We start from the raw sequence: 12,793 nt of genomic DNA, 5'->3' as shown, positions 1-12,793 counted from the left end.
CACAGGCGCTGGGAAATAACAGTAAAGAAACTGGAAATTTGTGATTAATTGTTTGTAGTGACACCTTCTAACTTTGAAATTAGCAGTGAATTAGCTCAGTGCGAATCATCTGTATATCCTTTAAGTAATGCATAGTCATCAGACTGATCAAAGTGTATGATTTATTGCCCGCACTCCTGCTTCATTCACCCCGTTCTTGACAATCATTGTTCTTTATATTAATTTCACGTCAGAAACCAAAATTATTAAGACCTAACATTGTAAACTGTCTCGATCTTCCGAGCGTCACCCCTCTAATGCCAGTCTGAAGCTGCAATGACTCCTCAGACCCGGAGCACCGCCCATCTAGAGAAACAGCACTTTGTGATTGGGCGAGGGGTGGGTTCTCATGAGCGTGCTGACGTAATCGCGTCGGGAGCGCGTAAAGCGCGTGTGCGTGTTACCTGGGATTCTGATGAGAGAATGAAATTAAATCTAAAATAAGAACCACCCCAAAAAAAAAGGTACAGGTAGAAGCCGCGAGAAGAGTGTTTCACCACTCGAGAACAAGGATGGACATGTTAGATTGAAGCGGTAAGTAGATGATGGGCCTGGGGTGGTTATGATAGCGCGTTAGTGACAAGCAAGAAGCACATGATGTTGTTTATGCGTGAGGGTAGGAAGCAAACAAACCGAAATTTGCACGCCTCCTGCCAGTGGAGCCGCAGTGGCATTTGAGTTTAAACAACTTTCCTTTTCTTGAGATCTTTGGTTCCCTTTTCATTGTATTCGCCGCCGAATGAGATCGTCGAATCCTGTCAAATAAACGATCGCCCTTTCGCTTTTATTCGGATTAACTTGTCAAATGTGTGTACAGATTCTGAGTGGTTTGTAATGCTACAGACCATTTTGCGTTTTAACAGATTTTTTATTTTTTGGTGATCCTAAAACTGGAACAGCTTGCTCTCTTTCGAGTGAATTGCAGACGCGGTGTCCTAAAAAAGTGGTGTCCTAAAAAAGTTGAAACAGCTGCACAGCATATGGAGGACAGCGACTGGGAAAAGAATCCCGACGGACGACGTGTCTGGTTTTCTTTCTAGGATTCTTGATTATTTTGTTTCATGAAGTTTAAAATGATTTGCTGTTTTCTCATTAAGTCTCATTTTATATAGCTCCCTAATGTGGCAGTAGACACTCCCTCCTCTTTACATATGTGCTTTTAAATGAAGTTTTACGTAACAATTTAAGTCTATCAGAATCAGAGAGTAAATATTATAAGGAGGGGAACTCGAGTCAGCCCAGATTAGCCCTGTTTGTTGCTTCCATGGAGTCAAAGGGCACTTGCTGCCTCATGTGTTTCCCTTCAGGCAGGGGTGGATGCAGCAGCTTCTGCATTTTATGACAAGTCACAGGCTTATTCTTGATTTTTTTTTCCCCCTTAAGTTATCCTGCTTATTTTAAATAAAACTGGTTATGTTTATGCATAAATGTTTCCTACAGTGCTGTTCATACACACTGTGCCGTAACCATTTTCCAAGTCTGCTGAATTGTGAGCAGGGATATGTTTAATATTAACAGTTTAAGAAATGTGTTTGTTTAATAAACATATTGATTAGTAGTACTCTTAGGGTGCATTGATCATTTTCTGGGAAATATGGTTTAAAAAAAAAAAGACATTCTCGTGCCAGCGTGTTGTTTTACTTCTGGTAACGTATGTTGGCTGAGCACATTGTTGCCTGTCTTACAAATGAGACGCGCACACCTCAGCTGTGTACACACTGCATACAATACCAGCCAAAAGTTTGGACACACCCAGAGATTTTCATATTTTTTGTATATATTGGAATTTTTTTTCTTTTTAACAAGATACCATTGAGCTGATTGGAAAATACAGCTAAGATTATGTAATGGCCACTGCTGGCTTCTACACTGTGGTGTGCTGAGCTAATAACATCACTTCAAGAGAGGCCCACCGAATCAACAAACTCATGAAAAGGGCAGGCTTAGTGATGGGACCCCCCAAGGGAGGACATAGCAATGAGAGAGAATGAAGACAAAACTGAATTCCATAATAATAATGATAATAATGCATTTTATTTCAAGGCACCATTCTAAACACCCAAAGACACTGTGCAGATAATAAAATTATCCAACCCGCTATATCCTAACACAGGGTCACGGGGGTCTGCTGGAGTCAATCCCAGCCAACACAGGGTGCAAGGCAGGAAACAAACCCTGGGCAGGGCGCGCACACACACACACACACACACACACACACACACCAAGCACACACTAGGGACAATTTAGAATCGCCAGTGCACCTAACCTGCATGTCTTTGGACTGTGTGTATTTATTATTATTATTATTATTATCTCCCACATTTTGAGGGAAAGCTGTCCGGGCTGTAGTGGGGGTAGAGAGATGGGCTAGGTGGTCTTATTTGGTAGGTTAGGTTCTACCATTTACAGTACCCATCATAAGTTGGACCGGTGAACATCGGGGCTTTGTTGTTCAAGCGTATTATGAGAACGAGCGTTCTGTGATAGCAAACTCTACGTAGGGTGGACCCGGGAAGCAAACTCACGTCTCCTAACTGTGAGGTAGCAGCGCTACCCACTGCACCACCGTGCCGCCCTAATAAAATCCATCCATCCATCCATCCATTTTCCAACCCGCCGAATCCAAACACAGGGTCACGGGGGTCTGCTGGAGCCAATCCTAATAAAATCATAAAACCAAAAAAAAAACATGCATGTGCACATACACATATACCTGACCTTGCACCAAACTACATCAGTGACCTTCTCCGTCACTATGTGCCTGTCCGCCCACTAAGGTCCTCTGATTCTGGAAATCTTACTCCATAGGTGACAGCAGGGCCTTCAGCTGTATAGCGCCCAGACTCTGGAATGACCTACCGAAATGAATCAGGTCAGCTGACTCCATGAATTCTTTTCAAAAACAACTCCAAACTCATCTGTTCAGTTTGGCTTTTAGCTCTGCTTGACTTTATTATCCTTCTCTCAGTTTACCTCCATGTCATGATGCTCATGTAACCTGTGTGTGTGTGTGTGTGTGTGTGTGCGAGACCATCAATTATGTTGTCTGTTGGGCTTTTCTCTGAATTTACTATCTTACTCTTCTTTATTTATTAATTAGGTTTTATACAGTGCTCTGTACTGTATACCCTGCCATTCTTTCTTAAACACAGTGAAGTGCCTTGAGCATGGGAAAGGCGCTATATAAATAAAATGTATTATTTATTATTATTATTATCTCCCACATTTCGAGGGAGAGCTGTCCGGGCTGTAGTGGGGGTAGAGAGATGGGCTAGGTGGTCTCATTCGGTAGTTTAGGTTTCTACCGTTTTCAGTACCCATCATAAGTTGGACCGGTGAACATCGGGGCTTTGTTGTTCAAGCGTATTATCAGAACGAGCGTTCTGTGGTAGCAACGCAGAGAGCATTCCATACACGCTTCGCGTTCGGATATGCCATTCGTATTAAAACATTAACAGTTTCCCGTTAGAATAGCTTTTGCAGAGACTATTAAGGCCGGGTTTATACTTCATACGACGTGACGCATGCTGCAGCGGTCACTCCTGCTACGCAAGCGTTTTTACTGTTTATTCTCGCGCGCGTACTTTATATAAATCTGGAGGAATCCACCAGGTGGCAATGCGAGATATTATCACGGGGAGAACAGGTTCGGCATCGCTGTGATGTGAATTGCCTGGAACATCCAATTAAATTCCGATGACACCTTAACGCAATATCTGTGAAAAGGATGTTTAATGATTAAATCCATCAATCCAGGGATGTGTCCATTCCAGCAAGCATTGGGGACGAGACTGAAACAATACCTCAGACGGGGCTTCAGGTCATCGCAAGATGAATACCAGCACTCACATACACTGGAGTCATTTTAGTGTCACCAGATCTGCATATCTTTGGAAGGAAATCGGAGCAAACTGTGGAAACCCACCAGGAAAACATGAAAACTCCAGGCAGGGAGCACCAGGGACGTGACTCCCTGCGAGACAGCAGTGCTACCGCTCCGCCACCGTGTCACCCCCATGTGTGTCATTATTAACAGTTTTCATTATTTAAACGAAATTAACGATTTATCTGTAAAATGTAACATACATATTTTAATGCATTTCATCATGAAAGTGCTATCAAGTATAAATCTAAGGATTCTAAATGTGCAGAGAGTTGGAATATCATACATGTGATGTGCTCTGTGTGGTAATCTATTGCTGCTTGCTGCTGCTGTCAGGTGCAAGAAGCTCGTAGCGATTAAAAACTGGGATGACGTTTACGATGGTCTGCTTTAACCTCGTAGTTTACTTTATCATTAAAGTGGACATTTCGAGATTAAAGCCAGAAATTTCCACTTTAATCACAAAATACACGTTTTCACCATGTCCTTAATTTTTTTTCTCTGTGGCTCAAACACAGCGCTGTTCATTATGTTGCTGTTGTGAAGTTGCAAAAAAGATAGTATGTTAGACTTTTAAAATGTATCGCGTCATTACGATCGGGAATATGCGATGCTTGAATATAAAAGCACCACGAATGCATCTGTATGTTGGCATTTTGCTTCACCACATTGAACCATTCATCAAACATCGAAGCACGCACACCGATCCTCAAAGCGGCTTTCTGTCACATGTAGATAGTAAACAGAGACTCTGATGTCACGTTCCAACTTTTATCACACTGCACAAACCCCCCGACTTTTTGCTGGTAATGCAACTCGCGCAAACGTCACGTTAATTTCTGAGGACCTGCTCAGAGGACGGAGTCAAATGAACGCTGGGAACGTGTGGCAGCCATGATGCGTGCACGTATGCGTTCTGAGCGTAAAGTATTAACGAGCCCTTACAAATCTCAGAGCCAAATATTTGAAAAAGTAATTTCATTTAATAGAGAGAAAGGAACAAAATTCAGTTAAATTTGACTTGCATGTATGGAATGTTTTTTGATTTTAATAAAATAAAATGTAAAGAAAACAAAAACAGACAATGCAAATCAATTCCGAATTTCTTATAAACGTCGCCTACAGGGAATAGATATATTAAAAATAATAAGGGGGCCAAGCATCGATCTCTGGGGTACACCACTAGTGACTGGGAGGGATCGTGATCGAGAGTTTTTGTTAAATGAACAAACTGAGTACGATTAGACAGTTATGAAGTAAGCCATATAAAAGGAGTATCGATAACGCCAATGGTGGCTAACCGATTCAACAAAATACAGTGGTCCTCCGCTATATCGTAGTTCAGCTATCGCGCTCCCGCTATATCGCGGATGTATTAATATTATTATTATTACTAGGGGGCTCCGCCCCCTGCTCACTTCGCTCGCCCACCCCCGTGTTTGGTTTACCAGATAAACAATTTAAAGAGATTGTTATTTTCATGGGAATTGTTACATACGAGGTGCGATCCAAAAGTTCCCGGAATGCATTTATTTAAAAGCATACACACCAAATAACAATTAATGGTGAACAGTTCCTTCAAAATGGTCACCCGCTAAGTTGATACCCCAATCCCAGTGAGATTTCAACCTTTCGAAGCACCTCTGGAAGTCGTTTTTTGTCAGTGTGTTCAAGACGTCGGTTGTTACCGCTTGGATCTCCTCCGCCGTCTCAAATCTGCGTCCCATGAGCCTCATCTTCATCTTAGGAAATAAAATTAGACGGTGCTAAATCAGGGGAGTACGGAGGGTGGGGAATGGCAGTAAACTTGTGAATTGTAAATTTGTGAATTTCCCCTTGGGATTAATAAAGCTATCACCTATCCCCACTGGAGGCGCACTACGCTCCTGCCATTTCGCGTCTCTCCCGCTCGCATTGTGAAGGTGTGGAGCTGAACGCACACTAAGCAGAAGTGGACGGATCAGCTGCTGGCTTTGTGCTGCTTCTGCCAAGATGCCTGTTCTGCTTGTCGCTCAGTGTGTCGATCATTTAAAAGCATGTACAGCAGCTGTTCTTCTGTCTCACTGCCTTGTCTTGCGTGACGTTAAAATGTTTTATAATAGAGAGATGTTACTCATATCCTTAGCCCGACATCCACATATCATATGTGTTTACAAAGTATGTTTTAATAAGTTTACACGTGTTTAAAGCATGTGGGAGGGGTATTTTAAGGCTTAAACTATAACAAAATGTTTATGTATATGGTCGCAGATTTTCACCTATCGCTGATGGGTCTGGAACGTAACTTCCGCGATAGGCGAGGGATCACTATAGTACAGCAAAAGGCAAGTCCAAAAATTTTCTTTCGCGGCGCACCTGAGGGACTGCCAATAAATAAAGTCGTGACGACACAATCTATGGACAATTTATTAATAAAGGAATCAAAGGATAAATCTTAAATTTAATTAATGTGAACGTTGAGATTGTTTTTCAGCACATATGAGATTGATGCGAGGATCAATTTTCGAAAGACAGATGCGCATTTCCTTGTCGATCATTTGAAGTCTCTCACGTTTCTTAGACTTCATTTCCGTAAGTGTTGAAAAACCTTGCTCACAGAGATAAGAGCTTCCAAAAGTTCAAAAACACTAGCAATTTTAAATATTTTACAAAAGTTTTCGCGGCACCCCTAGAAAATTCCGGTCGTCCGACAGTGCTATAGTATGTGAGATAAGGCAAGTTGTTCAAAGCCCAGCATCAGCAGCCATCACCAGGTCATTAGTGACCTTCACCAAGGCTGTTTCAGTGCTACGTTTTGGATGAAAGTCAGACTGAAACGTCTCAAGCAGGTTGTTATCTGTGAGATGAGCATTAAACTGTGCTGCCTCTGTTTTCAAGAAGTTTGGAAATGAATGGTAGATTTGATATAGGAGGAGGAGGAGGAGAGGTTAGGAACAGGCATTGATACGGTGCATTGCTGCACCCACCACATGACGAACCAACTCCGGATCCCTGATTGGGACCTGAATGTAGCCATGCAATGGGTGACACCTCAGCACCACACAAGTTCAGATGGAATGGAACCAGTGTGAGGTTTTTTTTATGGTGGCTGGAGTGGATAAAGGAACCAACCCAGATCTCAGAGAGGACTGAATGACATTGGTTAGAAGTGAAGGCAAGCAGGCTTTTACCAGTCGAGTAGGCACTGGGATCAAGCTGACAAGTGGCCGAGCTAGATTTCTGAATCACAGAAGAAACTTATGAATAGCATTGCACACAGTGAGGACTTTCAGGCAAGGAATCGTTCAGCGTGTCCTTAAGTCCTGGGATGCACCTGACTGCTCTCCTCTTCACAGCTTCCAGCGCTGCTATGTCTTTCTTGTAGCGTGGTCACCAGAATTGCACACACTACTCCAGATGTGGTCTCATGAGTGTGTTGTCTAAACACAGAGTTCCTTCATTTATATTCAGCAGTTTTTAAATCTAATCTGACATTTCATTTGTCTTTTCAGTACCTTCTGCTCATTGCTTAGATGACAAAAATGTGGTATCAACACGAACCCCTTAATCCTTTTCAGAGGTTGCTTCCTTTAAGACAGTTTCTCTCGTCTTGCATTAATGAGTTAATGTTTGGAAATCATATCTCTCACATCTTCTGCAACTCTGTGTTGGCCTTTGTGGTGTGTTGGGATGGTAACGTCACTTTAGGAGAGGCCCACCGAATCTATAAGCTAATTAAAAGGGCAGGATCAGTTATGGGACACACTAGGGACCCCCTGGAGGTCATAGTGAAGGAGAGAATGAGAACAAAGCCATTATGAACAACGCTGCGCATCCTCTCTCTGTGACACACCAGCACTCAGCCGATGAATTATTCAGCAGAAGTCTGTCAAGAAACATAACTGGGGGTCCTTTTATACCAACAGCAATGTATCTGGGTAGCGCCTTAGGGGACTGGGACTGTTTTTATTGCTGTTTAATTAATATTGTTTTTATCAGTATGCTGCTGCTGGAGTATGTGAATTTCCCCTTGGGGATTAATAAAGTATCTATCTATCTATCTATCTATCTATCTATCTATCTATCTATCTATCTATCTATCTATCTATCTATCTATCTATCTATCTATCTATCTATCTATCTATCTATCTATCTATCTATCTATCTATCTATCTATCTATCTATCTATCTATCTATCTATCTATCTATCTATCTATCTATCTATCTATCTATCGCTGCCTGAAGTTCTCCATCTAGCTTTGTGCCATTTACACCTCTGTGTGTGTGTGTTCATTCTGCACTGTTTGATTTAATAAAAAATGTGACAGACTGAAAGTTATATGTTTTAGGCTCAAAAATCATTTGGATGATATCCTTGGAAAGGAAAAAGATCTATGATACAAGAACCTTACATTGCAGAGTAACAAGCCGAAAGATTAAATAAGGTCTGAGATTGGTAAGGATTGGTTTCTAATTAAACAACTGGGTTGGAATGAAAACCTGCAGCCACTGTGGCTCTCCAGGACCGATATTGCCCACCCCTGGTGTACGGCTTTCAATTTTTACCAATGATAAGCATATGGAGATTTTCAAATTATAGAAGGCAAAATTTTACAAATTCCTCCTATCTATCCTGATTTTAATGACAGTGTTCACACTATAAGTTTTAACTCTTTGAGGGCTGAATACTTTTTCCAGAAAACTCAGTTTTCTGAAAAGCACAGAAAGCAATGGTTTCACACATAACTCAAGATAAAACGTCTGTTGCTACATGCTGTGGCTGCTGTTGGCGTATGTTTGGCATCTCTGGTGGCAGTAGCTGCACGGGGGCACCTCGATGGCCAGCAGGAATGCATGGTAGGGCAGTGGTAGCAGTCACAATGTGACGCAATATGGTTTGTACCTTTTGTCGTCATAAGTGGTGGTCCTCCCAGGCGAACGCTGCTGTAGGCGTATCGGCTACATAAACGTGTTCAGCACCACAGTCAACTGGGGACTGATCAGCTGATGCTGGTACCTCACTTTAATTTTCAATATGCATCTGCTGATCACATGTATCAAATTCCAAGTCCGAGTCCGATTCAACGATAATGCGTAAAACGTCCATGGCATGTTATTTGCCAGGTGTCAATGCCATTTTAGATGTTGTTTGCTCTTTGCTACTCATGCAGGGAATTGAGGATAAATCGACAAAGCTACTTAACTTTCCTTCTAGCAAAGAGAGTTGAACTAAAACATAAGGGCGAGTTTTATCGCAGTTTACAGCCAATTACAATCCTCTACCCCTGAATTTTGACAAAATTCGACATGAGCCCTGAAAGAGTTAATCTGTGCATGAAATATACAGGAAGAAGAGTTTTCTATGATAATGATACCTGCTGTGAAAATGAGATCACCACCCCCCCATTTTAATTAATGTCACTCAGGCTGTAAGAACAGTGCAACAAGTATTAGTCCTGAGCGTCACTCGGCCAACTGTATAGACGCGTCTTGCGTAAGCGTCACACCCGAGGATTACTCGGGCTGTAAGAGTGGCAACGGTGTTAGTGCTGAGCGTTACTTGGGAAACTATGTGGGCGTGTCTTACTTAAGCGACGGGCTTGAGTGTTCAAAACTCGTCTGCAAGAGTCCTTACACGACCCAGCAACAGCGAGCACATCACACCCATCCTGCTTCGCCTTCACTGGCTCCATGTGTCCTACAGGATTGAATATCAAATTCTATTAATAACCTACAAAGCTTTAAATGGCCTCGCACCGGACTACATCAGTGACCTTTTCCATCACTCTGCTCCTGTCCACTTACTAAGGTCCTCTGATTCTGGTAATCTTGTTGTGCCTCACACTAATCTACACTCTATGGGTGACAGCAGGGCCTTCAGCTCCATAGCACCCAGACTCTGGAATGACATCCTGAAATTAATGAGATCAGCCGACTCCATTCATTCTTTTAAAAAACAACTTAAAACTCATCTGTTTAGGAAGGCTTTTAACTTTCTTGCCCTTTCTTTCAGTTTACCTCTCTGTCCAGGTGCTCAGGATGATTTGTGTGTCTGTTATATCACAAATTAGATTATTTGTTAGGTTTTTCTTTTAGTAATGAATTTAATATTTTACTCTGGTTTATTGTTCTTTATTCTATTTAATGCTTTGTTATCTGTTTCATTGTTCTGTTCAGGAAAACATTTGTATCCAATGTTCTTTATACCCTGCTGTTTTTTCTAAGACTCTGTGAAGCGCCTTGAACATGGGAAAGGTGCTATATAAATAAAATGTACTATTGTTATTATTATTATTATTTATGGAAGGGGTGGGCAATGTCTGTCCTGGAGAGCCACAGTGGCTGCAGTTTTTTGTTCCAGCCCAGTTTCTTAATGACAAGTCAATTATTGCTGATGAAGCCCTTATTGCTTAAGTGGCATTTTGATGCTTCATTTTAGTGGTCTCTCTTGTTAAGGTTCTCCACCCTTAATTGCTTATTTTAATCTTTAACAGCTGCATTAACTGTTTTAATGGCTGCTTATTAGCAATGAGATTTAAATTTATGTGAATTTCCCCTTGGGATTAATAAAGTATCTATCTATCTATCTATCTATCTATCTATCTATCTATCTATCTATCTCTCTCTCTCTCTCTCTCTCTCTCTCTCTCTCTCTATCTATCTATCTCTCTCTCTATCTATCTATCTATCTCTCTCTCTCTCTCTCTCTCTCTCTCTCTCTCTCTCTCTCTCTCTCTACATTTGTTTGGTACGGACCTTTGTGTTTGGCTGTCAGCAGCACTGTTTGAGTAAGCAGAACTCCTCGGCTGAGTATGGCTCTAGGAAGCCCTGAATGTAGACTGCGCAGTTTTGTACGAGGGGCGTTCATTGATACACAGGGATTTTCATGCTCTATTCTTAAAAAGAGTGCATGTCTGAATTTGTCATTAGTAGTGCTAGCTGGTCTTTCCCTCCTTCCTGTCCATTATAATGTGTGGTGGCTCTGAGGCTAGGAATCTGCATTGGCAATCAGAAGGTTTCCGGTTCGAATCCCGTCAATGCCAATAGGGACTCTACTCTGTTGGGCCCTTGTGCAAGGCCCTTAATCTGTAATTGCTAAGCGCTTTGAGTAGTGAGAAAAGCGCTATATAAATGCAAAGAATTATTATTATAATCAACATCTACCCAAAGCACCATGATGTTCCAACAATGATGGATGGATTAAAAGCCAGAAGTCTGTATAACCATCAGCATCAAGTGACTCCGTGAGAACCCTAACTACAAAGAGGACTATTTCATTTATGTTAGGTAGAATGCCCAAAGGGGACTGGGCGGTCTCGTGGCCTGGAACCCCTACAGATTTTATTTTTTTCTCCAGCTTTCTGGAGTTTTTTTTTGTTTTTTCTGTCCACCCTGGCCATCGGACCTTACTCCTTATTATGTTAACTAAGGTTGTCTTATTTTAATTTCTTTTTTGTCTTTTATTCTTTTTTTTTTTTTTTTCTTCATTATGTAAAGCACTTTGAGCTACTTTTTGTATGAAAATGTGCTATATAAATAAATGTTGTTGTTGTTGTTGATGTTGAAGCAGGAGGTACATAGTTGTGTTGCGCAGCGCATTATTATTAAATTTTTGATGAATAAAGGAGTCATTCCATCTCAGATTTATTCAAGACTTAAAAATCAGTTTGGGGAAGAGCGTCTCTCTCAGTCTGGAGTGTATGATTGGTGCAAGTCATTCAGAGGGGGACTGTCATCTCTTCGGTTCACTTCAGGAATTTTTAAGAGGGAAGAAATTCAAGTCAAACGAGGAAGTAATTGATGCAGTAGAAGAATGGGTCAACATGCAGGCAAAAGAGATTCCTGAGCGCTGGAACAAGTGGATTGCAGTGGCAGGAGACTACATTGAAAAACAGAGTGTACGTCGTTTCTTCGTATACACTGAATAAAGTATAGCTTGTAAGTTCCTGTTTATATTTGAACGCCTCTCGTATTTTGTAATTTCACGCTCCTTTTCAGCTTGTCCTTTTTACAGCTGATTCGTGTTTGGGGCTATTTGGAGACCATTTGGTGTGCAGCCTATTAAAAGGATGGCAGGTGAGAATGCGAACGTGACTTCTGTTCCTAAGAGTGCAGGAGAATGCGACGGGGGTCACTTGTTCATCGATTTATTTTTAGACTGAACTGAACAGCTTGAGATTTGAGCAGCAAAAAGGCTTCATGGGTGCCATGAATGAAGACACGGTGTAGCTGACTAAATGAGGCAAATCAAAGGGCCTGTTTTTCAAGGGGGATATCTAAAACACCTATGAGGCAACTGAGCACTAAATATGGAAGTCATTGGCGACAACAATGTCATAGAATTTTTGTAGTCAGTACTGATAATTGTTGAAATTTCACGATCCTTGTTACCTGTTTGATATCATAACAAAAAACAGAAATCCCTTTAATTTAATTGAAACTACCTCTTTTATTCAGGTGAACAATATTGTGCCTTTTTCTATAATTAGGTTAGATAAACTTTATTAGGTAGATACTTTATTCCCAAGGGGAAATTCCCATACTGCAGCAGCAGCATACTGATTAAAAAAAACAATATTAAATTAAAGAGTGATAACAATGCAGGTATACAGACAGACAATAACTTTGTATAATGTTAACGTTTACCCCCCCTGGGTGGAATTGAAGAGTCACATAGTGTGGGTGAGGAACGATCTCCTCAGTCTGTCAGTGGAGCAGGACGGTGACAGCAGTCTGTCGCTGAAGCTGCTCCTCTGTCTGGAGATGATCCTGTTCAGTGGATGCAGTGGATTCTCCATGATTGACAGGAGTCTGCTCAGTGCCCGTCGCTCTGCCACAGATGTCAGACTGTCCAGCTCCGTGCCTACAATAGAGCCTGCCTTCCTCACCAGT

The 12,793-nt window shown here is 41.6% G+C and overlaps 1 protein-coding gene across 2 annotated transcripts in view; it reads left to right on the top strand.

Moving 5' to 3' along the window:
• Positions 1-411: 411 nt before the first annotated feature.
• The window catches only part of snx16 (sorting nexin 16), an 82,490-nt gene continuing 70,108 nt past the window's right edge, over positions 412-12,793 (top strand). For both annotated transcript variants that reach the window (XM_028803381.2, XM_028803380.2), the window contains exon 1: positions 412-573. The gene's annotated coding sequence lies outside the window, so the exon portion shown is untranslated. The remainder of the gene's footprint in view (positions 574-12,793) is intronic.

Source organism: Erpetoichthys calabaricus, chromosome 6, assembly GCF_900747795.2.
Source record: "Erpetoichthys calabaricus chromosome 6, fErpCal1.3, whole genome shotgun sequence".
In the NCBI taxonomy this organism is placed as follows: Eukaryota; Metazoa; Chordata; class Cladistia; order Polypteriformes; family Polypteridae; genus Erpetoichthys; species Erpetoichthys calabaricus.
This window is presented reverse-complemented; position numbering and strand designations above follow the sequence as displayed.